Source organism: Melospiza melodia, chromosome 14, assembly GCF_035770615.1.
Source record: "Melospiza melodia melodia isolate bMelMel2 chromosome 14, bMelMel2.pri, whole genome shotgun sequence".
Lineage (NCBI taxonomy): Eukaryota > Metazoa > Chordata > Aves > Passeriformes > Passerellidae > Melospiza > Melospiza melodia.
In genome coordinates, this window is record NC_086207.1 from 5,867,418 (window position 1) to 5,893,388 (window position 25,971).

Here is a 25,971-nt window from a genome sequence, read left to right on the forward strand (position 1 = left end):
CTGCAGCAGGAGCACAGCAGGGATGGGTGCCCAGGGTTCCTGGGCTGGGGCAGCCTCTGCTCAGCCTCCCAGGGGACACCAGGCAGGCAATGCCCAGGAAAGCAGCTCCATCCTTGTCCTGCACCTGCCCAGGGAGATGCTGGGGCTCAGGATGGCAGCAGGCAGCCCCCATCCAGGGAAGGATGCCCACTGAACAGCTGCACTCCATGGCCAGGCTCCCTGCTGGCTCCAGCCTCAGGAGCCCTGGTCCCACTCGTTTCACCTCCCCCAAAATTCCCCCTCCCCACTTTGGAAAGGGCAAAGGAGAGCAGCTGAGGCACAGGAAGGTTCTGTGTGTCCTGATGGGAAGTGGCAGGGAAGATGGAAAACCACCTGCCTTCTCTGAAACTGGGAGCAAAGTGGGGAACCGCCTCCTCGGTTTGGTGAGTCCAGATCTCACTTCCCATGGCTGGTGGTCAGTCTGAGGCCTGGAGCCCCTCGGGGAGGGATGAGCAGGCTCCCAGCAAAGCCGTCCTGCCCGCAGCCCATCTCCCAGGGCTCGGGTGGCCTGTCCCCACCTTGGGGACACCCCAGCTGCGTGGGGGCAGGCAGAGGCAGAGCGCCCTGTCCCCTGTGGAACAGGGATGGAGGAGCTGCAGAGTTGCCATGGAGATTTTCTCCCTAGCAGATGCTCTGGGCAGGTGCAAGAAGAGGCTCTGCCCCCCTCGCTGTGCGGCACAATGCCAGCGGGATCCTGCAGGAACAGGATCTGCAACCGCCCGCTGCCAGCCCGACGGCCACCGCTGCCACCGCTGCCACCGCTGCCACCACCACTGCCACCACTGCCATCATTGCCAACCCAACGGCCACCGCTGCCACCGCTGCCACCGCTGCCACCACCACTGCCACCGCTGCCACCGCTGCCACCGCTGCCATCATTGCCAACCCAACGGCCACCGCTGCCACTGCTGCCACCACTGCCAGCCCAATGGCCACCGCTGCCACCGCTGCCACTGCTGCCACCACTGCCACTGCCACCGCTGCCAGCCCAACGGCCACCGCTGCCACCACTGCCACCACTGCCACCGCTGCCACCGCTGCCAGCCCAACGGCCACCACTGCCACCGCTGCCACCGCTGCCACCGCTGCCACCGCTGCCACCGCTGCCATCACTGCCACCACTGCCACCACTGCCACCACTGCCACCACGGCCACCGCTGCCACCGCTGCCACCACTGCCACCACGGCCACCGCTGCCACCGCTGCCAGCCCAACGGCCACCGCTGCCACCACTGCCACCACGGCCACCGCTGCCACCACTGCCACCGCTGCCACTGCTGCCACCGCTGCCACTGCTGCCACCGCTGCCACCACTGCCACCACTGCCATCACTGCCACCACTGCCACCACTGCCACCACTGCCAGCCCAACGGCCACTGCTGCCACCACTGCCACCAGCCTCCCTGCCCACGCCGCGTGGGGAAACTGAGTCACCTCCCCAGGCACCCCGAGCTCCTGACCTCACCGCCCCCAGCACGGGTGACAGTGGCATTGCTGGGCTGTTTGCACCCACCCTTGGGACCCTTCAGCCCCTCTCGCTGCCTGCTCTGTCCCCTGAGGCTGTCACCCATTGCCTCCTCACTGAGCAGAGAGGTCACACACAGCCTTACCCAAAATGTCACCCACAGGACCCCCCCCCTGCCAGGGCACTGGCATGGCCCACATGGACAGTGAGCACATGCCAGCCTCCCCAGCCTGCCCCCGGACTGGAGGGGCACTGTGGGCCCCAGGAGTGGCACAGGACATCCATGAGATGAGTGATGCTATCCCAGGGTTGTGCTGCTGGGGACAGACACTGCACAGCTCTGAATCCATCTGTCCTAGGTTGACTATATGATGGTTTTATCATATATTCTCTCCCGAATTTGCCCTGAACCAAGACATCATCCCAGAGCACCCAGCCCTCCACCTTTCCTGTTGCTCCCAACATTTCTTCTTCCCCCTCTGGTCCTTCCAGCTACTCATGGAATATCCAGAGTTGGAAGGAACCCACAAGGATCATCCAGTCCAGCCCCTGGCCCTGCACAGGACACTGCAGCAATCCCACCATGTTCCTGAGATTGTTATCTCACTTCTCTTTAAAAAAAAACCTTCTGAAGTCCCCAGTGCCACAGCATTAGACACCTAAAAATCCCCTTTCCTGGGTTTTCCCCAAATACCTCAAAGCCCACATCATCAGAACAGTTAACAGCCAGCCAGAGCGTGGCTCCTCCAGCAGAGCCCTCCTGAGGAGGCGATTTCACCGGGGCTCTGCCCAGCCATGAGGGCTCTGCCCTGTGCGCTCTGCCCTGCCTTGTGCGCTCTGCCCTGTGCGCTCTGCCCAGCCATGGGGGCTCTGCCCTGTGCGCTCTGCCCTGCCTTGTGTGCTCTGCCCTGTGTGCTCTGCCCAGCCATGGGGGCTCTGCTCTGTGCGCTCTGCCCTGCCTTGTGTGCTCTGCCCAGCTCTCTGGCTCTGCCCTGCCTTGTGTGCTCTGCCCTGCCTTGTGTGCTCTGCCCTGCCTTGTGTGCTCTGCCCAGCCCTGTGTCTCTGCCCTGCCTTGTGTGCTCTGCCCTGTGTGCTCTGCCCAGCCATGAGGGCTCTGCCCTGTGCGCTCTGCCCAGCTCTGTGGCTCTGCCCTGCCTTGTGTGCTCTGCCCAGCCATGGGGGCTCTGCTCTGTGCGCTCTGCCCTGCCTTGTGTGCTCTGCCCAGCCCTGTGGCTGCCCTGCCTTGTGTGCTCTGCCCTGCCTTGTGAGCTCTGCCCAGCCATGGGGGCTCTGCCCTGTGCGCTCTGCCCTGCCTTGTGTGCTCTGCCCAGCTCTCTGGCTCTGCCCTGCCCTGTGTGCTCTGCCCAGCCATGGGGGCTCTGCCGGGCCCTGTGGGCTCTGCCCTGTGGGCTCTGCCCAACCCTGTGTCTCTGCCCAACCCTGTGTCTCAGCCTTGTGTCTCTGCCCAGCCCTGTGTCTCTGCCCAGCCCTGTGTCTCTGCCCAGCCCTGTGTCTCGCCCAGCCCTGTGGCTCTGCCCTGTGTCTCTGCCCTGTGTCTCTGCCCAGCCCTGTGTCTCGGCCCTGTGTCTCTGCCCAGCCCTGTGTCTCTGCCCAGCCCTGTGTCTCGGCCCTGTGTCTCAGCCCTGTGGCTCTGCCCTGTGTCTCTGCCCTGTGTCTCTGCCCGGCCCTGTGGCTCTGCCCTGTGTCTCTGCCCAGCCCTGTGTCTCTGCCCTGTGTCTCTGCCCAGCCCTGTGTCTCTGCCCTGTGTCTCTGCCCAGCCCTGTGTCTCTGCCCAGCCCTGTGTCTCAGCCCTGTGTCTCTGCCCTGTGTCTCTGCCCAGCCCTGTGGCTCTGCCCTGTGTCTCTGCCCAGCCCTGTGTCTCAGCCCTGTGTCTCTGCCCGGCCGTGTTTTCCCCTGGCTGCCTTGCCCGTTGCGAGGCGGTTGAGGCAGCAGTGGGAGGGTTCCGGGAGCGACACCCACACAATCAAAAGCTGCTCTATCCAGCCGGGCCGAGCGTTTCCGTGGTAAGAGGAGCCGCTGGCTTGTGTACCTAGCGCAGGGGCTGCGTTTCAAAACACGCCGGGGTCACTGTGCCGCTGGTGCAGAGAGCCCGGGGCAGATAATGGAGGCAGTGTTTGCGCACGGTTCGGCACCGCCGCGGAAAGAACGCGGGCCTCGCTCCTCCTGCGGCTGCACGGCCACCGGGGCACCCTCCCACGGGCACCGGGGGCACCGCGGGCCTGGCCGGGCTGGGATAAAGCCAAAAGAAGCCCCCGGCTCCATGGGTTAGTCCTCTTCCCAAAAATCCAAAGGCGTTGCAGGATTCTGCTGGGGCTCCTGGCAGCCCAGGGCTGGCAGATCCCTTGCTGCTGCACTTGGTTAGCCATGGCAGTGAGTGGCACTTGCACCCTAAGGGACAGGGTTTTAGGGTGGCAGTGCTGGGTGGGTGTCCCTCAGGGGTCCCAGAGGGGCTGCAGTGTCCTGAAGGGACACTCCCAGGGACCAAAGGGCAGCAGGGGTCCGTAGTGTCATGCTGGGTGGTGTTGGAGGTGTTGGGATGGCAGCAGTGGTGCGGGGTGCTGGGCAGTGCTGTGGCACAGGACAGCCTGGCACAGTCCCCACAGTGCAGCACCCAGTGCCATCCATGCCACTGCCAGGTGCTGGTGTGGTGCTCACTGACACTGTGGCTCTTCAGCACCTTGTTCAGTGCCTGGTGTGGCAATACCCAACTGGGTGCTGCCCAGAATGGTGCCCAGTAGGGTTTTGTGCCTGCTTAAGTGGCTGGTTCGGTGTCATCGTAGTTCTGCCTGGTTTGGTGCCCAGGCCAGCCCTGCCTGCTGCAGTGCCTGGGTCTTTGCCCAGTTCATGCCCAGTTTGGTTCATGCCCAGTGCAGCGGTTCCCAGTCAGAGCCCACTGCAGCACGGCCCAGCCGGGTGCCCAGTTCTGTGTCTGGTTTGGTACCCAGTTCTGTGCTCACTGCAGCAGTGCCTGGCATAGTGCCCAGGTCTGTGCCTGGTTCCATGCCCACTTGTTTGCCCAGTCCAGTGCCCAGTCTGGTCCCTGGTTCAGTGCCTGGTTCAGAGCTTGGTTCCCTATCTGCTCCAGTGTCTGGTTGCTTGCCCAGCCTGGTACCTGGTTCAGTGCCAGTTCAGTGCACGATTGTTTGCCTTGCCTGGTACCTGATTGTTTGCCCCATTGCTTTCCCAGCCCATTGCTTGGTTATTTACCTGCTCTGCTTCCAAGTTCAGTGCCCAGCTGTTTGCCCAGTCCAGTTCTCAGTCTGGTGCCCTGCTCAGTGCCTGGCTGTTTGCCTGCTCCAGTGCCCTGCTCAGTGCCTGTTCCAGTGCCTGGCTGTTTGCCCTGGGCAGTGCCCGGCCTGGTGCCCTGCTCAGTGCCAGCTGTTTGCCCTGGGCAGTGCTCAGCTGTTTGTCGTGCTCAGTGCCCTTTCTGGTGTCTGGCTGTTTGCTCTGGGCACTGCTTGGCTCTTTGCCCTGCTTGGTGCCCTGCTCAGTGCCAGCTGTTTGCCCTGCTCAGTGCCGGCTGTTTGCCTGCTCAGTGCCCGATGCCCGGCTGTTTGCCCTGCTCAGTGCCTGGTGCCCAGCTGTTTGCCCAGCTCCGTGCCCTCCTCGGTGCCCGGCTGTTTGCCCAGCTCCGTGCCCTCCTCGGTGCCCGCCTGTTTGCCCTGCTCAGTGCCCGCCTGTTTGCCCTGCTCGGTGCCTGGCTGTTTGCCCTGCTCGTTGCCCGCCTGTTTGCCCTGCTCAGTGCCCGCCTGTTTGCCCTGCTCGGTGCCTGGCTGTTTGCCCAGCTCGGTGCCCGCTCCAGTGCCCGGCTGTTTGCCCTGCTCAGTGCCCGGCTGTTTGCCCTGCTCGTTGCCCGGCTGTTTGCCCTGCTCAGTGCCCGGCTGTTTGCCCTGCTCGTTGCCCGGCTGTTTGCCCAGCCCGGTGCCCGCTCCAGTGCCCGGCTGTTTGCCCTGCTCGTTACCCGGCTGTTTGCCCTGCTCGGTGCCCGGCTGTTTGCCCAGCCCGGTGCCCGCTCCAGTGCCCGGCTGTTTGCCCTGCTCGTTGCCCGGCTGTTTGCCCAGCCCGGTGCCCGCTCCAGTGCCCGGCTGTTTGCCCTGCTCGTTACCCGGCTGTTTGCCCTGCTCGGTGCCCGGCTGTTTGCCCAGCCCGGTGCCCAGCCCGGTGCCCGCCCGGCCGCTCCCTCCCGCCGCCGCCCCCCGGCCGAGCGGCTCCGCGGCCGCCGCGGTCCAGGCCGGGTGTTCGGGGCAGCGCGGCGCGGGCGGCGCCAGGCGGGTGCGCGGTGCCACCGGCGGGTCCCCGGGCCGCCGCCGCCCGACATTGGCTGGAAACTGGAGCAGCGCGGCGGGGACGGTCGATGCCGATCGATCGCGGCGCGGGCGGCACCGCACGGCACGGCCCCGGCACGGCCCCGGCGCGGCTCCGGCACCCCGGTGTGGCCCCGCTCCGCCCGCAGCCCCCCGCGGGATGCGCAGCCCCCCGAGAGCGGCACCGGGCCGGGGGCACGGCCGGAGCCCGTGCCCGGGGTGTTCTGACAGCGCCGGGAGGGCCCGCTTGGGGGTGCGCGGGACTCCGGGACTTTTGCCGGGTGATGCTGCCCGGTCCCCGTGTCCTTGTGAGCCGCTGGGACGGGGACAGGCGGCGTCAGCCCCGTACCCAACCCCAGGGCCGCCCTTCGCCCTGCCCGGTCCTTGTCCTGCTGAAGGCAGCGGCTGGGACATCGCACTTGCGGTCTGTCCCCGCAAGTTCTGTAGCGGGACCTGTCCTTCCCAATGGCCCCGCTCCACGGCCAGCTCCCTCCAGCTGTCCCCAGCGTTGGGTACAAAGAGCTCCAGGACCGGCCAGCGGCGCTGGGACACGGCCGAGGGGCTGTGCCCGCACCCCCAGCAGCCCCGAGCATCCGCCGTGCCCGGCGCTGGCGAGGGCTTTGCTCCGGCTGCTGCACAGAGAGCGGTGCCCAAAGTTTCCTTCCTAGCAGCAGGAAAACCTTTTTTAGTAGAGGAAAGCAGAGCGGCGGCCTCGCAGTGCTCATGCGTGGCGGGCAGCTCCCCGCTCCCACCGCCCGCAGGGATGGCCGTGTCCCTGCCCTTTATCTTCCCAAACCAGCGCCGCATTTTCAGGGCCAGGGACGCGGGGCTGGCTGCACCACGGCGGCGAGGACACGGCAGCAGCATCTCCCCCGCCCCGGGCTGCGGGATGCGCCGGGATGCTGCGGTGCGGGATGAGCGGCCCCGATGCCGGAGCAGGGAGAGCTGCTTTCCCGAGATTGCCGCTAATTAATTAATGGCAGAAGGGGCTGAGGGGCGGCTCGGCAGCGCTCAGGAAGGGGTTTAGCCCTGGAGCTGGCAGTTCTGCACGGATACCCCCTGCCCCGGCCGCTGCCGCATCTGAAGTCGGCACCAAAGTTTCCGCCAGGTTTTGCTCTTGTTTGAAGTGATTTCAATAATAATGAAATGGAAGGTCCTGTGGCAGCAGGAGCGCCGGGGGCTGAGCATCCCCTGGGGAGGGGCGCAGAGGGGGGGCGGCATTAAAATCCAGGAGATTGTGAAGATTTGGTAAGGAAAAAAAAAAAAAAAGGAAATAAATAACCGGCTGAATAAAATGCGAAATCGTGCTCCTGGATTTGCTCTCCGCGGCTTTTTGCCCCCGTGGAATTAGTCGGCGTCTGGGGAGGAGGTCACGGCGCTATGCGTCAGGGCAGGCGTGGGCCCATCCTTCCCTAATTTATTTTTTTCTTAAAAGAAAAGAAAAATTCCTTTCTTTGGCAACTCCTGCATGAATCAAGTTAGCATTTCACAGCTATTTAACACCTGGTTACAGCGTCTGCGGCAGAACCGCTGATGCTCCGGCTCGGCACCCGCTCCGCATGGCGGGATCTGCCCCTTCCCGCAGGCGGGACCAGCCGGATTTATTTTCCCTCCGTTCCCGGCAGGGGTTTCAGGCAGGAGGTGCTTTGCGTGACTCTCTCGGGGGTTCCCCCCGGCCCTGCCGGCCGAGTGAACCCCCAGCTCTCCCCTCAGAGCCCCCCAGCGCCGCCCCTCGCCCCGTCCAGCTGCCATTACGGTCGGGTGGGAATCGACTCAAGTCCTTAAACCCCAAGAGTTAATCAAAGTGCTTTGAATATGTAAATGCTGAGTATTGTTTATCATTGCCTAGAGCTGATACAGCAGTTTTCCTGCTCAAAGCCCCGTTCAGATGGGAGCTCATGAAAATTCACAACAGCCTCGCAAATAGGTGATGGGGATTATTACCCCCGTCTTCCAAATGAGCAAAGGGAGGAAGAGCAGCGGGGTGATGCTCGCCGTGGCAGCGGGGATCGGCGGCGCAGGTCAGTGGTGGAACATCCCAATAGGTGTAAACCAGCTCCTGCTTCATTTCCCCCGGCCAAACCTTTGCCCTGGGCTGCGATGAAGCCCTCGATGGCCGGGTGTGACACTCCTTTAAATATACACCGCGTTGGCACCAGGCAGGGAATTCCAGGCAGGCAACACACAATTTTCCATGAGGTTCTTCGGCAAGACCTCCAGCAATGAGTGCTCTGTCAATGAATGCAACAATGAGCTTGGTGGGGATCTGTGGGAGTGCAGAGGGCGAGGGAGAGGAGTCTGCACCCCATGGGAAGGGGCGAATCGGTCTGTGGGTCTCAGCAGGACTGCCTGGCCACAGACACCCCTGGCTGGGCAGGCAGGGGGTGCCAGCATGGGCAGGAGGCTCTCCCATCACTCAGCTCCTCTGGGTGAGGGCACTCTGGAGAGGACCAAGGGGCTGGAGACCAAACCCATCCACGCCACAAGAGCTCATCCCACGGTGCTTCCCACCTCATTCCTGTGGGTCAAGCAGTTGGCACCAATGCCTGCAAGAGCTTTTGCATCCGAGTGCCTCTGCATCCAAGGAGATGCCCCAGTTTTGGGTTCCTCTTTGCAGGGCAGCTGACCCTGGAGGCCCAGAGCAGCCTCCTGCCTCGTGAGCCGAGCCTGCAGCAGAGCTGCCAACCTCAGGGGAGGCTGGGGGACAGCTGGGAGCAGGACGTGTCTCAGCCAGCCAAATTTAATCCTCCTACGTTAGCAAGGCTTAAAATAGGCTCCCTGCAGCATCGATGAGGGTGGTGGAGTTGGCCTACTCCAGCCCTCCCAAGTATTTTGGGGAAGCAGGGATGGCTGTTTTGCAGACAAGCACAGCTGGGAGGAACCGAGCTGCGCTGTCAGGGCGTCCTTTGTGGAAGCCATTCCAGGAATTAAACACACCTTGTGGTACCCTCACCCCTCTAAACTCCCACTGCCACCTCTCTGGGTGCCACCTTCTCCCTTGCCGTTCCTCCATAGCCCCTTCCTGCTCTCTCCCATGGTCACAGGATTCAGTTTTCCCTGCACCTCATGGAAATGATCCCTTTTGGCTAAGCCCAGCTTATGGTCTGCTCTTGATCCCCCTCCATCAGCTGTCCAGAGGAGATGCCATCCTGAGAAGTGGCTGGCCAGGACATGACCTGGGCAGAAAGCCATGGAGGAGCCCTTGGAGCAAGGCAGGTGAGGTGACACACTCGAGGAGCCACATTGGGAACTCTGGGGACACGAAGGCATCGTGCAGTGCTCATCTTGTGGAGAGACTCGTCCCATGTCCCAGGTGTGCTGGCTGTCTCCTCAGTGCTGGATGCCCCAGGGTGAGGGTGTCCCAGCCTTGGGCAGGTCCCAGCAGCTCCTGGGCAGGGCAGGACGGTGCCTCCAGGAGAAAAGGTTCCTCCTGCACCTCACCCCAGGACCCCACTGGGGCTGGGGGATGCAGGGGCTTGTTCTGTGTGTTGGTGGCTCCTGGGGACCAAGCTTGGGTGGGGTTGGGGGCTCCTGGGAAAACGCTGCTCCTGATCCAGCAGTGCCTTTGGCAGTGCCTGTGGTCACTGGTGCAGCTCAGTCACTGGTGCTTCATCCACCCCTCAGGCTCTGCCTTCCTCCTGCTGGCTCCCTGCCACCACACTGGCTCTCCATCCCCTCCAGTCCAGAGGCAGGGGCTCCCCTCGAGCTCTGCCCTCCCTGCCTCACCCCGTGCCTGCCTTCCCGTGGCACCTGGGGGTTTACAGAAGCCATTTTCCCTTTTCTCCTCTCTCTGTGCAGCCTCTCCGTGGGCCCACGCACCAGCTGGGCCCCCCACCATGCTACTCCCACCAGCCCTGCTGTGCTGCCTGATGCCTTCCTGCCTTCACCTGGTGGGGCCCAGCCCTGCACGGGAAGGCAGCGAGCACAAAAGAGGTGGGAGAAGCCTCATCTCCCTTTGTGATCCCTCCAGAGCTGCTCTTCACCTGCCTGGTGGAGCCCTGAGTGAGCTGCCCATCTTCCCCATGCACCACTCTGTGAGCATCTCCCTGGGGAATCCTCTGCAATGAACTCCCCTTGGCAGGAGCAAAACTTCCTCAGGAAAGAGTGCAGAGACAAATTCCTGTGTTCTCCTGGGCTTTGCCAAGCTCCCTGAGCTGGGAGCATCACAGGGTGGCACTGAGGCAGCAGCAGACTCCCCGGTGTGCCGCTGTGCTTTTCCCTCCATGTCCCCAAAGGTCCCCAAAGGACCCCTCTGGGCTGTCAGAATCCTTATTCACATGCAGTGCAAGCTCCCATCTGCATCCCTCCCTGCCAGCACAAGACAGTCCTGTGGGATGGCACCTGTGGGCACTGCTCTCTGCCCGGGGTGCCCGTGTCAGTGCTGGGGCTCTAAAAGGAAACAAAACCCCAATACAGCCCTTGGTTGTGCATCTCTGTGAGGAGGAAAGGTTTTATCCTGTGAAGTGGTGGCACATCCCTCGGTTGGGGTGGCAGGGTTGGCCGCCCTCAGTGGTGACCATTGCTGTGTCCCAGCCCCGAGGGGCTCACACAGCTGCACTCAGGGAGCATTGTCCTCCTTCTTGTGGGTCTGAGAGACCTTGAGACACAGTGAGGGGGGAAAGGAGTCTGCATGGGATGGAAGGAGCTGGTGAGGGAGGCTAAAGGATACAGGAACTCCCTGAAACATGGAAGGAAAGGAAAAGGGAGAAGGCAAAGAACAGGTGAGGAGAGTCATTAGTGCATTGCTAAGGAGATTGGTGGATATTCCCATTTGTGCTCAGAAATCCACTGGGACACCACAGCTGTTGAGCTGCTGTCCCAAGACAGTCCCAAAACATCAGCTGTCCCATCACCTGGACATGGGCACCAGCAGCAGCCACTCAGCTGGAGGCACACATGGAGCACTGGGAGGATTGGAGGCACCTGGGAATCCACACCTGGGAAAAGAGGAGCTGGCGTTTTCCAGGAGGGTGTGGGACAGCCTTGCTCCTGACCTGGATAAACACAAAATGGGAAGGAGAACGGGGGACCCTGACTGAGCAAGAGGGGCAGAGAGCAGCAGGGTTTGTCCCAGACCAAAACCATGAACTGGGTCCTGTCCAGTCCCGAGGAAATCCCGTTGTGGCAGGGCTGCAGCGGGGCTGGCAGCAGGAAGGCGCTGCCAGGACCGGCTTCCGCAAGACTTCCTCTGCCATGGCCCTTCGTTAGGGATTAGGACACAACGAGAGCAAGGCAGCAGAGAGGAAACAGCGCCCGGGGAGCCGCCGCTGGGGGAGCTGGGGGGCTCTGCCCCGGCCCTGCGCGCTCTCATTAGGAAGGGGGAGGAAGAGCAAGCAGAGGATGGCAGGAGACCCATGGCTGGGGGGAAGCGTGAGCACGGGGATGCCTGGAGCAGCCCGGAGAGTGCCCGGCCAAAGGACAGGCAGGGCACCCCACAAACCAAGGCAGCAGGATTGTGGGGGGGAAAGGGAGAGAGCAGGGAGCTGCGGAGCAGCGGGAGCAGTGGGGACAGTGGGATCGTGGGGATCATGGGGAGCAGTGGGATCAGTGGGATCAGCAGGAGCAGTGGGAGCAGTAGGATCATGGGGAGCAGTGGGATCAGTGGGATCAGTGGGAGCAGTGGGGACAGTGGGATCACTGGGATCAGCAGGAGCAGAGGGAGCAGTGGGATCATGGGGAGCAGTGGGATCAGTGGGATCAGCAGGAGCAGAGGGAGCAGTGGGAGCTGAGGAGCAGCGGGATCAGTGGAATCATGGGGAGCAGTGGGATCACTGGGATCAGTGGGATCATGGGGAGCAGTGGGATCAGTGAGAACAGTGGGATCAGTGGGATCATGGGGAGCAGTGGGATCACTGGCATCAGCAGGAGCAGAGGGAGCAGTGGGATCATGGGGAGCAGTGGGATCACTGGGATCAGCAGCATGCAGGGGTGCAGGCTCTGTGCCATGGAACGGAGGGTTGGGCACAGAGCTGATGAGCCTGGCATGGAGCATCAGGCACATGCCAGCAGCTAAACCTGCATGGAGCCATCTCCAGGCTGAGTGCAGGCAGGGGTCCAGCACCAATCCCAGCCATGGGCACCCTCAGGAGTGACAGGGCTGAGCCTCAAAGGGGGTGAGGTGGAGAGTATGTACCCACAGAGCTGGAGCTCGTGAGGGTGGGTGTGTTGGATGCCATTGAGTGGGTGGGGTGGAGCTGTGGGGATGGATGGGCTGGAGCCTGGCTGAGTGGATGAGCTGGAGCCCATGTGGGGTACTCGGAGCCCCTCACCTGTCCCCAGAATCCCCCTCCCACCCCTGCTGTAGGATGTTGTTCTACCCACACCTCCCTGGGACAGCCTGGCCTTTGCCCTTCCAGGCTCCAGCCTGGACGTGGCCCCAGCTCCATGCCAGCTCCAGCTCCAGCTGCAGCACCCACAACCAGCAGGTGACAATGCTGGAACAGCCCCAGCTGCTCTCCTTGGAGGGCTCTGAGCCCACTGCCCCCTTTCTCCCGGGAACAGGGAGGCTGAATCCCCCCATGACTCCTTCCAGCTCCATCTCTGGGAGCTGCTGCCTTTCCAAGCTGAGCAGAGGGAACACCTGCCCTCCCAACCTGGCTCCCGTGTCCTCCCCGCACAGGGCAGCGCGGGCAGCAGGGACGGCGCTTTGTCGCTCGCTATTTTTAATTGCTCTTTCCCAGAAAGGCTGGTGCAGGCTCCTAAAGCTGCTTCCAGCTGGGAGTTTGGAAAGCTGGTTCCAGTTAGGCGCCCGGCGCTCGCTGCGCTCGGAGCTGTTATTTTTAGAAGGGCTGAAGGCAGCAGCCCCACTCCCCAGGCTGTGCTCGGCTCTGGCCATGTCCCCTGGTGGGCAGGACCCCGCTGCACCCTCGGCTGGGGACATCTTGGCAGCGTGATTCCATGACTGCCCTTTTTTCCTGGTGCTTTTTCGGCAGGGAGGGACTTTCATCTCCCCGTGTCAAGCTGCGCGGGCAGGAAGAGCGAAGGCAGAGGATGTGAGCGGTGGTCATCCCTGAAGGGCCGGGGCGCAGAGCAGCATCTCTGGTTTTAATTAAAAACCATCCGCTGGCAAAGTTGGATGGCGTGAGCGGTGCCTGGTCCAGGACGGGACCAGCAGGGAGCGTCCCCAGGGCAGCGACCGGCACCGGGGCCGGGGCAGCGCTGCCGGAGCCTCTGCCCCGCGTCCGAGCTCCGCCCCGCGCCTGGCTCCGTCCGGCTCCTGCCCCGGCTGCCTCCTCCTCTCTGCCCGGGTCCCCAGTGCCACGCTCCGCCACCGCTCGGTCACCCCATCCATGGCCGTGACCCCCCAGAGCCCTCCCCACGCTCACTGAGGTTCCCCAGGGCTGCCCAGTTCGGGGGTGTGGGGCAGAGGGCTGGGCGTCCCCCAGAGCAGATTATCCCAGGGATAATATCCCATCCATTCCCGGGCCCTGCCACAGACCCCAGACGTTTGCCACGGGCGCTGTCCCCTCGCTGTGCCCCCCATCTCTGTGACCCCGCCGGTGCAGTTCCAGGGGCTCACCCTCTGCACACCCCTCACCCCTTCCACGGAGCTCACCCTCTCCCATGGCCCCATCCCCGAGCCCCCAGCCCCTCTCTGCAGGGCTGTGACCCCATCCCTGCTCCGGGGGGCTCCCCAGCCCCCCGAGCCGCGCTGGCTTCACCCCGGTGCGATTTCCCCGTCACATCAAATTCCCCCTGCCCGAGCCCGGCGCTGATCAGCTGGATTATCCGCGCCCCCATTCTGCACCGCTCCCGCTGGCCGTGCTGCCCCGCCCGGGCGCGGGGGCTCATCCCACCGCCCTCCTCCTCCTCCTCCTCCTCCTCCATCCTTCCTTCCCACCCTGCGGCCCCCCCGGCCGGAGCGCGGCCAGCTGGCTTTGCCTGCATTTCGGCTTCAACCTCCCCCAAGGATTCCTAAATCTGATAAGGGAGGGGGGTGCTGCTTTCAAAGGAGCGGGGTTGACCTTTGCCGCTGCAACGAGAGCCGCATGGAGGAAAAAAATTGGCTGCGGCGAGCGGGGGGGAGCGAGCGAGCGAGCGAGCGAGAGAGCTGCTGTGGTTTTACAATCCCTAAATAACGCCGGGAGCTGAGCTGTAAACACATGGCGGTACTGCCTGAGCGTGTCCGCACCCCCTCGATGGAAACCCAGCCTGGAAAATACTCCGACCTTAAAGGGGGAAAAAAAAAATAAAAAGGAAAGAAAACAGCTTTCGAGAAAAAGAGAGAGAGAGAGAGAGGGAGAGGGAAAGGAAAAAAAAAAAAAAAAAAGAAATCTCGTGAATTATTTAGCGAACGGTTCCAATCCGACGGCTAATTCTGCCGGCAGACGCCGGCGGCCGGAGCCTGGCGTGGGGAGATGATGATGATGATGATGATGATGGCTATCGGCGGGGCTGGCGGGGGCTCCCAGCGGCGCCGCAGGGCTGAGGGCAGAGCAGGGAGCCTGGCCGTGTCACCCTGAGCCTGCGGGTGTTCCTCATTGCTTGGTGGCACGGTCCCTCAGCACCCCAGCAGCAGAAGGGACATGTCCCCGCACAGCCGCTGTCCCCGCTCAGCCAGAGACACGCAGAGAGGGAACCCCACCACCGGGAAAGAGCCCAAGCGCCCCCTCCTCACCCCCCCAGCCCCACGGGCACCCCAGCGCGTCCCCTGTGCCCGGGCACTGTCCCCACGCTCCCCGCACGCCCCGGCACCCGGGCACAGCGCCCACCCCGTCCCTTCTCACCTGCGTCTTCCCAATTTTATTTTTTTTTTTTTTTCTCGGAAGCAACTAACACTTTTCTTTGAAGAGCAACAGATGAGCGAGACCCTCCCAGCGCCTTTTATGATGTTAAATTTATTGCCTGGCTCCACAATTGCCATTTTAATGACGAACGCTCCCACGGCTTTAACGCGGCTGAGTGCTGGCATTGAAAACAGGAGCCGGGGGGGACACGCTGTCTCCGGTCTCCTGGAGGAGAACGGATTCCAGCCCTTTTCCTGATCCTTGCACAAAGTTTTGCCAAATAGATAATGTGTTTTATAATTTCCAGACGGCGCTGCGCTGGTAAGGGAGGCCCTCTGCTGGCACCGGGCTGATGGGGAGAGCCCCGGGAAGCAGCTGGGAACCACCAGCGAGGCTCCGAGCCTGGGAGACACCTCCGGCAAGGTGTGCCTGGAGAACCGAGCCTGGAAATCCCGATCCAGCGAGCCAGGCCCAGGGAAACTCCCTTCTGGAGGTGCCGGGGAGCTCACAGAGGTGAGCACGGGGAGTTGAGCGCACGGGAAGGAGCCCGGGAAATCGAGTTGGGGAAACCAAGTGGAACCAGAAAAGTGAGCCCAGAGCCAGGGGCAGAGACCTGGGCCTGGGGAAAGGTGCATGGCCAGAGCAGTCCTGAGGAGAAAGGTGCATGGCCAGAGCAGCCCTGAGGGTCACGCCTGGGCTGAGCCCACCCCAGCCCTGCTGCATCCAAAGGGAGCCCCAGTCCCTGCAGCCCTGCTGAGGTGGCTGTGCACACCCAAAGGGAGCCCCCCAGACCTTCCCTTGGCCGGGGTAAGCCCTGGTACCTCTGTCCCGTGGGTGGGGCCATGTGGGAATGTCTGGGATGCTGGAAGGGGAGTGATGGCAGCTTTGCCATGGGGTGGGATGGAGCTGCCACAGCCCCACTGCATTCCAGGTGGGGCTGGTGAACATCCCCCTCCTCTGCACAGAGCCCAGGGGTGACAGTCCCCACACTGGGAGTCCCCAGTCCCCTCCAGGAGGGCGTCAGGGCCCTGCCAGAGGACAAGGACAAGCGTGGAGCTGGCAGTGGACAGCTGCAGTGTGGGGCCAGCCACGCAGACCCACACCGGGGATTTCATCTGAGGACATTGACTTCTACCAGGAGATGCTTTATTTTTTTTTAACGGTGCCTGAAACTCGGCCTGGGTTATCAGGGAGATATTAAATTGCTGCTGGAAGCGACACCAGTGAGGTGGAAAAGCCATGCTGTGCTCTTACCTCTTCCCACAAGGTCGAGGCAGCAGCCCCGGGGGACGGCGCGCTCGCCGCGTCCTTCCTGTAGCGAGGATCACATGTCAGAGCCAAGGAAGCCCGGAGAAAATGAAACCCATGAGCTCACCGCCCTCCTGAGCGCAGGCGCCAGCCCTGCCCCACGGGCCCAGGCCTGGAATGCCAGCTGGGGTGGCCTGGCAGCAGTGCCAGGGCCAGGAGGATGGCACCTCCCCAGGGACAGCAGCATTCCCCACCTGTGTGCAGCTGGGCCGTGCAGCAAGGGAGTCTGAGCCCTGTTGTGCTTCACTGGCTGATGGGGAAGGACCTTCCCTTGGGAAGGAGCTGTCAGCCTTAGCAGAACACAGAACCAAGTCTCCTGAAGGCCTTCAGCCAGATTTCCTCTGGGGATCCAAGTTCCTGCTTGGGCAAAGGGAGGGACAGATGGGTCAGCCCTGGTGGCACTGGCACGTCTGGCCCAGCCCAGGCTTGGGGCTGGCCTTTCTCCAGGACAAGGTAAGTGCTGTTGCCTTTGTGGCACAGTGGATGGGCAGAATCAAAGAGAAAGGCAACAGAGTCCTCAGGAGAGCCTGTGTGTGCATGGGGGCTCACCTGGAGACCCCCAGAACCCCACACAGGGACCCCGAGCTGCCCAGGCCTCAGCCAGCTGGGACCATCACTGGAGAAGGGACACCATGAGTAACACTGAGTTAAATGAGTAACACTGCCTGGGAGGGATAAGAGGGGCCAAGACTACGAGTGTGGGACCTGAGGAGAGTGAGGGATTGCCCAAGATGGCAAGAGGAGCAAGGGCAGGATGAAGGAGAGGTCTGAGGGAGCACCTGGAGACAATTGTCCATGGGATTGTTAAAGGCCCGGGGCTGAGCCACCCCTCTGCTCTCCCAGCTTTGCTGACATTCCCCAGCCCAGAGGGGGAACAGAAACGCATCTCAGCTCAGCATTTCCCTCTCCGGGAACTTTCTCCTTCATCACCCTCTTCCTCCTCGAACCAGCCCAGTTCTGCACCTTGGCTCTGCTCCTTCCCAGCCAGCCAGGAGGCACCAGGGCTGGTTTTTCATGTTCCCACAGGGAACAGGGTTTCAGTGGATTCATGGTACAGCCCTTGGAGGTCTCCAGTCTCACGGGTGGCACAGGCAGTGCAGTACACTCCCCCACACACACACAAAAAAACACAAAAAACAAAAACCTCCTCTCTCTGCCACCACAGGGGCCTCCCCAGGGCCAGCAGGGCCAGGGGCAGGGGCAGCCCTTGGCACAGCCCGGCCCGGGCAGGGCTGCAGGGACGGCAGCAGGCAGGCAGGAGCCGTGCGGGGATGCTGCAGCAGCTGCCGCCAGCGCGGCTGGCGGATGCCCTTTGGCCAGGAGCAGCCAGGCTTTTTTTCCAACCCTTCCCAGAAAAAATAAAAAAAAAAAAAACCAAAAAAACAACAGCCCAAGCCCCATAACAAGCTGTAGCAAAGCAGCGAGGAGGCGGCAGATAAGAGGCTGGAGCCGCGCAGAGGCCTCACGGAGATGAAAGGCGATTGCGAACGAGCCTCCCCATCCCCTGCGGACAAAAGAGCTCCTAAAATATTAACGAGGCCCCCGTGCCGCCAGGTCCCCCGGCCCCCAGCGCCGGCGGTGCCCGCCCGGGTCCGGGGGGATGGAGGCGCAGCGGGGAGAGCGCAGGATGCTCATTAATTACCTCCGACGGGCCCTCAGGGAGCCGCTGCCACCTCCCCACCGAGCGGCCTTTAAAGAGCTCCGAGCCGGGGCTGGGCGGGCACGGGGGCCCTCGCTGCCATCTCGGCACCCCGCGGGCAGCCGCAGCCCCCCGGCACCGCCCGGGGATCTGGGGAGAAGCTGGGGCGGCTCAGGGTGTTTGCACCCCGCAGCAGGGTGGGGAATGGGCAGCAGGAGAGGGGGCTCGCTCCTGCCGGGTTTGTGTCTGTGGGTGGCTCGTCAGGATGGGGATGGGGTCACTGGGGGGGGGTCCTGTGGGAGCGGCCCGGCCCTGAGGGGGACGGGACACGGGCACTGCTGTGCCCGGGACACGGGCACTGCCACATTCCCTCCTGGCACGGGCCTGCCACATTCCCGTGCCATCGGCAGTCCCAGTGCCTCCGTGGGTCTGTCCCCACTGCTGCCCATCCTCAGAGCCCACCCGTGCCCAGCACAGCCGGCCCGTGTGCTGCAGCCCCCGCTCCATTTCTCGGCGGGGACAGGGGCGCGGTGACACCGGCAGCCAGGCCGAGCACTCTGGGGACTGGAGGTGACCTGGTGGAAGAAGCCTCCATCTCCCGAGCCCATCCATCCCTCAGAGCTGCCCCGTTCCCTCCTCACGGCCCGGCCCGGGTGGGCAGAGCACAGGGCTGGGTGCCAGGGGGGCAGAAGGAGAAGGGGGAGATGTTTGTGCCCCTGGGAATGAGGAGCGGGATGACAACAGCTCCAGCTCCGGGTCCGGAGCGGGTCCACACGCAGCCCTCCGAGTGGGGGATTTGCACAGCACAGAGGGCAGCCCAGGAATCCCAAAGCATCAACCCCAAAGCATCAATCCCAAAGCATCAATCCCAAAGCATCAACCCCAAAGCATCAACCCCAAAGCATCAACCCCAAAGCATCAACCCCAAAGCATCAAAATCCCAAAGCATCAATCCCAAAGCATCAACCCAAAAGCATCAACCCCAAAGCATCAACCCCAAAGCATCAATCCCAAAGCATCAACCCCAAAGCATCAACCCCAAAGCATCAACCCCAAAGCATCAAAATCCCAAAGCATCAATCCCAAAGCATCAACCCCAAAGCATCAATCCCAAAGCATCAATCCCAAAGCATCAACCCCAAAGCATCAATCCCAAAGCATCAACCCCAAAGCATCCCCCGAGCCGCGGCAGCTGAAGGGCTCGGTGGCAGCTGCCGGAGGGAAGCGGAGCTACCCCGGCCTGCAGGGCACAGCGGGCACGGCACGGGCACACCGGGCACGGCACGACACGGCACGGGCAGCACCCTGCCCAGCCATGGAGGGGACGTGCGGGCTCCGGGCCCTGGCGGGAAGGGCCGCACGGAAGGGCTGGAGGGCATGACATGTGAGAGACGACGGCAGCTAAATTTACACAGCGGCGGAGCGAGCTGCCTCCAAGGAGACGTGAGCACGGGCTATAAATACCTGCAAGGAAACAACGGGGACAGGCCCGGTGAATTATTCACAGGCGCAAGATGGCAGGGCACGGAGCGAGCCAGGGCAGGAGGCAGCCGGGGCCGGGGGCAGCCCGAGATGGGCCCGGCCGTGGGGCAGCGGCACAGCCAGGCCCGGGACAGCCCGGAGCTCCTCTGGAGGTGTGAGGGGCCCGGGGGTGAACCCCAGCCTGGCACCGTGGGTGCCTCCTCCAGGTGGGTCCTGGCACCAGGGATGGCCGCTGGTGGAATGGGGTGGCCGGGTTGTGGGTGCCCCTGCAGGTCCAGCATCTCCTATCCTGGCCCTGAGTCTGCAAGAGGGGACAGCAGTCAGGTGATGTCGCATGTCCCCTGCGCTGGAGGCACCCCCAGCCCGGCCCGTCCCGCTCTGTGGGTTTCCCAGAGGATGCTGAGCGGACAAGCAGCAGGACAAGCAGCAGGACAAGCCCTTTGTGTCTGCAGGAGTCACCTGGGGGAGGATTTGGGGACTGGAGCATCGCGGAGCACATCTGCTCTACTCGGGGTTCACGGGCTTCCAACGATAATAATAAAAAATAGAAATAACAAGGAGTTTTCTTGCTGCTGATGAGAGCAGGTTCCTAAATAGCCGTGCTGGCGGTGCCGAGCCCCGCCGGCAGCCGGGGGGAGCGGAGCGGGGCAGCCCCGGCCCGGCCCGGCCCGGCCCCGCCGCTTCCCGGCCTCTGCTGCCCTCGCCCGGCCGCGGGGAGCGGAGCGGGGACCCCCGGCCGCGGCTCTTTGCCAATTCGGGCCCTTCTGGGGGATAGTTCCTCTTTTCAGCTGGGTTTTTTCACCCACACCGAATGAAGGGATAGGGGAGACCCCGCTGTCCCTCAGCCCCCTCCGCTTGTCCTCGCTTTCCCCTGCTGCCGGCTGGGGATTGTGCCCAGCTCCATCCCAGCCGGAAAGCCCAAAGCTGTCCTTACAAACACACCTGAATGAGAAATGCTGCCCCATGGAGGTCCAGCTGCCTCTCCCCATCCCATCCCATCCCATCCCATCCCATCCCATCCCATCCCATCCCATCCCATCCCATCCCATCCCATCCCATCCCATCCCATCCCATCCCATCCCATCCCATCCCATCCCATCCCTTACACTAGGAGGTTTAAGGTCCATTCCAACTCAAACCAGTCTGTGACTCCAATTCCCACATCCTTGTTTCCCAGCAGCACAGCTACAGGGGGAACTTCTGTCCTGTGACCCCCCCAGCACTCCCTTGCAGGCTGCAGGGGTCCCTTGCAGCCTCCCCACAGCCCTTGGTGAAGGCACAGCAGTGCCCAGGGTGCCACATCCCTGCTTGGAGCAGCATCCCTGCCCTGCCCTGCCTGTAACCACATCCCCCAGCATCCCTCCTCCTCCTGGAAAAAGGAGGCAGGGGGATGTGATTGGGATGTGATTGATTGCCACAGGCAGCCAGGACACAGCACTCCTGCCTGGTGGGGGTCTGAGGGGCTGGAGGGGGCTGGGAGCTCCAGGGCCAGCACAGGACCCTGCCTGGTGGGATCCCAGCCCCAGCTCTGTCTCAGACCCTGGCCCTGCCATGGCTCCATCCTTCCTGCTTCCTGAAGAAGTCTTGGAGCTTCCAGCAGTCCCCAAAGGCAGGAGGGATGGATTTTGTTTGAAAAGAGTTTCTGGATCTGGTGGCTTCACTTCAAGGGCAGGTTTGGCTTGTGCTCAAGGAAAGGATCAGCAGATCCCTTATTTACACTGAGAGGTTTGGGGACTCTGGGTCTCAGCACCAGCTCCAGTTCCTCTTCCACAAAAAAAAAATAAAAATAAAAATCCCTGTAACCAAAGGGAATGGCACAGGCTGGAAGGCAGAGCTAGGGAAAAAAAAAAAAAAAAAAAAAAAACAAAAAAACCCAAAACCCAAAAAACAAATCTATAAAACATTCAGTGGTTTACAGTGGCTATACAGCCAAGGGCTTAACCAAGAGGATTCAGTGCTCAAATGCTGCTAATGCAGCTCAGGCAGGGGCTGGGACAGACATGGCCTGGCAGAGAGACAACTTTGCCAGGAGAAAAAGGGAAAAGACAACAGGAAAGCAGAGGAATGGGCTGAACAGGAGGAATTTTCATTCAGCTCATGGAGACTGATGCAAGTCACCCCCAGGGCACAGGAGGCATGAGAGGACTCAGAGCAGGGGAGGTTCAATCCCACTGCAAAGCCCCTTTAGTTCTGTTCCAAAAGGGCCTCACCAGCCCTTTCCCGAGGCTCATCCCGTGTCATTCCCACCCAGGACAGCTCCCTCAGCCCTGGCTGCAGGCACTGCCACAGGAGGTGCTCCCAGCTGGGCCCCATCTGCTCCTCCCTGGGGCTGGGCTGTGTCATCCATCACCCCTTTCCAAAGAGCCTCTGGCCAAGGATTTGGGCATTCCTGGCGGTGCCTTCCAGAGGCCAGCACAGCATTTCTGAGTGGAGTTACTTGCCCAAGGCAGGATTTGATATAAGGGAGATTTGAGCATTTAAATACAGAGGGTCTGTGCTTACCTGTCCTGCGTCAGCCCAGACTGCAGCACTTGCACTCGATGATCTCTGAGGTCTTTTCCAGCCTACACGATTCTCTGATTTGAACAGTTACCCCACAGCAAACCCAGTAAAACCTACTTGACAAAACCCCATCCTCCCATGAAGGGTCCAGCATCACAAGCTGGAGCACTGAGTGCTTTATTGGCACTCAGGGTTACAGCAGCAGAAAACTCCCATGGAGCTTTATGGAAGTGCTGAATCCAGCAGGGTCAATCCCATCTCTGACTCAATAGGATCAATGTGCAGCTGAAGCTCACCTGGCCCAAGGTGCCACAGCTGGGCTTTATCTCACACACACCTTTATCTCTGCAGGTGAGTCCCCACATGCACCTGCTTGGACACAAGAACATCCAGGAACTGCTGCCACCTCACTGTCCCATGTCATCCTGCTCACACATCCTCACCCACTGCTCCATTCTGCCCGTTTTCCTGAAAATCAGAGCTCTTATCCCACACAGTGCCAAGGAACAGGGGTGAAAAAGAGGGGACAAATCAGAGAAGTTGTGCACAGGGTTAACCAGGGGATCAGGAATGTTGGGACATCCTTCTGCAGCTGTGCAGGTGACAGCCAAGGGTGAGTTATGGGTACAGGGATCCTTTCCTGGAGCTCTGGTGACACCAAGTTTCTCCTCTGCTCCCTGCAACTCCTGGCAGAGGTTTGAACCATGTGGGGTCAGCCCCTTCTCCCAGGACAAGAGGAAACAGCCTCAGGTTGTGTCAGGGGAGGTTCAGGTTGGATATCAGAGAAAATATCTGCACTGAAAGGTGGTTGGGCATTGGCACACACCACCAGGGATGTGGTGGAGTCACCATCCCTGGAGGTGCTAAAATAAAATCCATGGATGTGGCACTTTGGGACATAGCTTAGTGGTGGCCTTGGCAGTGCTGGGGGAGCTGTTGGACTCCTGATGGGATTTTCCAGCCCAAATGACCCTGTCTGCCTGGTGCCCTGCAGAATTCCTGCTCCTCACGCTGAACTGGCCACGCACAGACCTCCCAGGGAGCCCCAGACAGCAGCACTGCAGCGACTCACCCAGCTCAGGGCAGGGGGCAGACAAATAATCCCCATCCCAAGCTGCAGGGGAGACTGTTTCAATAAAAACTTGCTAAACACTAACCCAAGAATAGCCACAAGGCAGGGGGGAATCAAACCTCCCAAACAGCACAACTGCCTCAGGCACCTCAGGGGGTGCACAGAGGGCTTAGACAGAAATACCAGAGTGGGGAGCACACAGAGGGCTTAGACAGAAATACCAGAGTGGGGAGCACACAGAGGGCTTAGACACAAACACCAGAGAGGGGAGCACAGAGAGGGTTTGGACACAAACACCAGAGAGGGGAGCACACAGAGGGTTTGGACACAAACACCAGAGTGGGGAGCACACAGAGGGTTTGGACACAAACACCAGAGAGGGGAGCACAGAGAGGGTTTGGACACAAACACCAGAGTGGGGAGCACACAGAGGGTTTGGACACAGACACCACAGTGGGGAGCACACAGAGGGTTTAGACACAAACACCAGAGAGGGGGAGCACACAGAGGGTTTAGACACAAACACCAGAGTGGGGAGCACAGAGAGGGTTTGGACACAAACACCAGTTCTGCTGAAGGCAGCCAGAAAGCAGCAGGCACTCCATGGCTACCTGTGCTCCATCAGAACTAGGAATTAATGCTCCCCCCTTTAGAACACTGGCACTTGCTCCCAGCTGTGGTGCCCAAGGGCAGCTTGTTCCTTTCTCCCAGCCTGGCCAGCTCAGATGGCTCCTCCAGAGGCAGCAGCAGGGCAGGATGAGTCTCCCCAGACACCTCAGCAGCTGGGGCTGGGCAAAGGCTCTGGGGACAGAAAAGCTTGGGGTATGGTGCTTGTGGCTTCAGGACACCAATTCACTTCTTATTCAAAATGCCATTTTTATCTACACCCCAACAACCTGCTCTCCCAGCCAAAGAAATGTTTAGAGGTGAGCAACAATCAGATTTGCTGAGGAAAGGAGGAGAATGGTAAATACACCCAACCCCCACTCGCCCCGAGGTGGTTGCACCTGACTAGACAACAATGAAAACCAATCTTCTCACCCAGGGAAGGAGGGGGTGGACGCAGAGAGGCAGGAACACAATAAAATAGAACCTGTGGGTGCCAAATGCAGGTTAGAGGAAGCCATGAGCTGTGGGAACCAACAGCTCCAGCTTCCCCCCGTGCCTTGTGCTCCCGAGCTGATCCCAGCTTTTCTCAAGTGACCCCACTGCATCAGGGACTGGATCAATCTCATGATGAAATCAAAGCACCAACAAACTTCTATCAAATCACAATTTCCAAAAAGGAACGGGACAGTATAGGGCTTGGTGAGAGCACAGGGATTTCTGCCACTCCAGCTCTCCCAGAAAGCACTGCCTGTGCTCAGAGCAAGCCAGGCTTTGCAGGAGGCTTAAGAAACAAGATGAAGGTGACTGGAGATAGTTGAGAGAGGGACGGAGCAAGACTGGAGCCTCAGGGAGAAGGGACAGAGCAGCCACAAGAGGAAAGGAAGCAACGTGAGCCAAAATAAACGGGCAAAAGGCACAGGTAAAGCAAAACCAAAACAAACCAAAAAAAGCAATCAAGCCAGAGATTTCAAGGGAATTATTTAATGGTGATCAAATTGCAACACAATACAAGAGTACAGACAGTGTTAGCATGGATCTAGTCACACACACTGCAGGTGAGGGAGGGGCAGCGAGGACAGGCTGCAGGGATCCCTCCCAGAGCAGTCACTCACACAGGGCTTGGTGTCCTCCCCTCCCCAGAGCTGCACAGCAGGATCTGTCCTGCTTTGAACCCTCCACACACCCTCAATGCTCCTGTCCCTGTGCATTCCCTGTAGGAAACCACATTTGCCAAACCCCAGCAAGTGAGATCTGCAGCTTTTGCTCCAAGCCTACCCAAAGAGCCAGGGGGTGGAAGGAGGCAGGAACTGTGGGGAGGGAACTCCATTGCAGCTGTAGGACAGGGGAGGAGGCTTCCCTGACGCTGCAAGGATGAGAAGACTTTTCTGAGGTTCTGTATTTAGTGGGGACAGCCTTCCTGCCACTCAGATACACCTCCAGGCTTTTCTCCAGGGGGGGACTTCCAAGCTCTGCCTGGATGCACTGGCATGCCTGGAGCCTTAGCCAAGGGCTCCTCCACCTGGAATGGGAGTGCTGAGCACATTCTGAGGTGGTTTGTTGGCCTGGCTCTTCAGAGCAAGGTGACACATTCACTCCATTCACTACTGGGGCAGTTTCTCCACCTCCTACACCCCTGGGGCTCCTGCCCTGCTCCCCAACAAAGAGCTGCTCAGCACAAAGAAATGCCCCTGTCACTGTGCACAGCTTCCCTCAGGATCCTCATCTTCTGCACATCAGAACTGGCAACAAGAGCAGCTCCAGAGATGTTTTGCTGCTGGAGATGACCAAGACTGTAAAAACCAGAGCCAGGCACTGCTGTCATCCCTAACAGGGAAGACCAGACCTTCAGAGCATGGACAGGGAACAGTCTGCTACACCCTATAAGGACACAGGATCACATCCAACTTAGCCCTGTGCTTTTCCCACATCATCTGATGGATGCAGACTGAACAGAAGAGTCTGAGGACACTTTGGGATGCAGCTTAGTTGGAAGCATTGGGATAACATGGTAATAACTGAATTAAAAAATCTCTCTTGCCTTGCCCAAAAGCTGTGACAGAAATGTAGCAGCACATCCACCACAGGACAAGCTGGGTGTTTGAAGCAGAGCAATCAGGTCTCCAGCACTTCCCAGGATCAGCTCCATCCCACTCTGCAGGTCCTTGGAGGTTGGGAATGTTGAGGCCAGTTCTGCACACTGACAAGTGGCTGCTCAGTGCTGAGCCAAGAGAGGTTCCAGAACAAAGGGATCACATTCCTCCTCTGGGTCACTCTGAGCAGTGGACAGGCACTGATGAGCACAAGGAATGTATCCAGGCACCGTGTTCCAGCTTTGCTGCCAGACATGGGGGGTTCTGAGGAGCCCAGCACTATCTTTAAATAAAACACACATAGCACATGACAGGGAAAAAGGGATTTGCATGAACAATCTACAGCCACAGAAGGCCCAACACAAAAAAAGCCAAACAAAGGGAATCAGGCAACTTAAATTACTAAATCAAGGTAAAAAACTGCACAGGGATGGAAAAGGTTGATGACATGACAAGTTCGGGATTCCTGGAAAGGTAGTGACCAGAGCCCCTGGCTCATGTGCTGTTCGACATGACAACAAACTCAATGCAAAGGAGCAAGATTCTAGTCCCAAAAATAGCTAAGCTGGGTCAGGCTTTCAGTTAAATGCTAAAGGCTCCTCCATGGAGCTCACAATACAATCCTCAACAACAAATGGCCAACCCACAGGAGGCACACAGAGCACATCCTCCCATCTCAAACACCACCAGAGCTGCTTTCAGTGCACCACAGCT

At 60.7% G+C, this 25,971-nt stretch overlaps 1 long non-coding RNA gene across 1 annotated transcript; it reads right to left on the bottom strand.

Annotated features, from left to right (window-relative positions):
* Nucleotides 1-7,647: 7,647 nt before the first annotated feature.
* LOC134424547 (uncharacterized) lies at nucleotides 7,648-15,898 on the bottom strand. The gene is made up of 2 exons (XR_010029451.1): nucleotides 15,810-15,898; nucleotides 7,648-8,060 (listed from the first exon to the last, which is right to left on the bottom strand). It is a non-coding gene; the product is annotated as an uncharacterized LOC134424547 (long non-coding RNA).
* Between the last annotated feature and the right edge of the window lie 10,073 nt (nucleotides 15,899-25,971).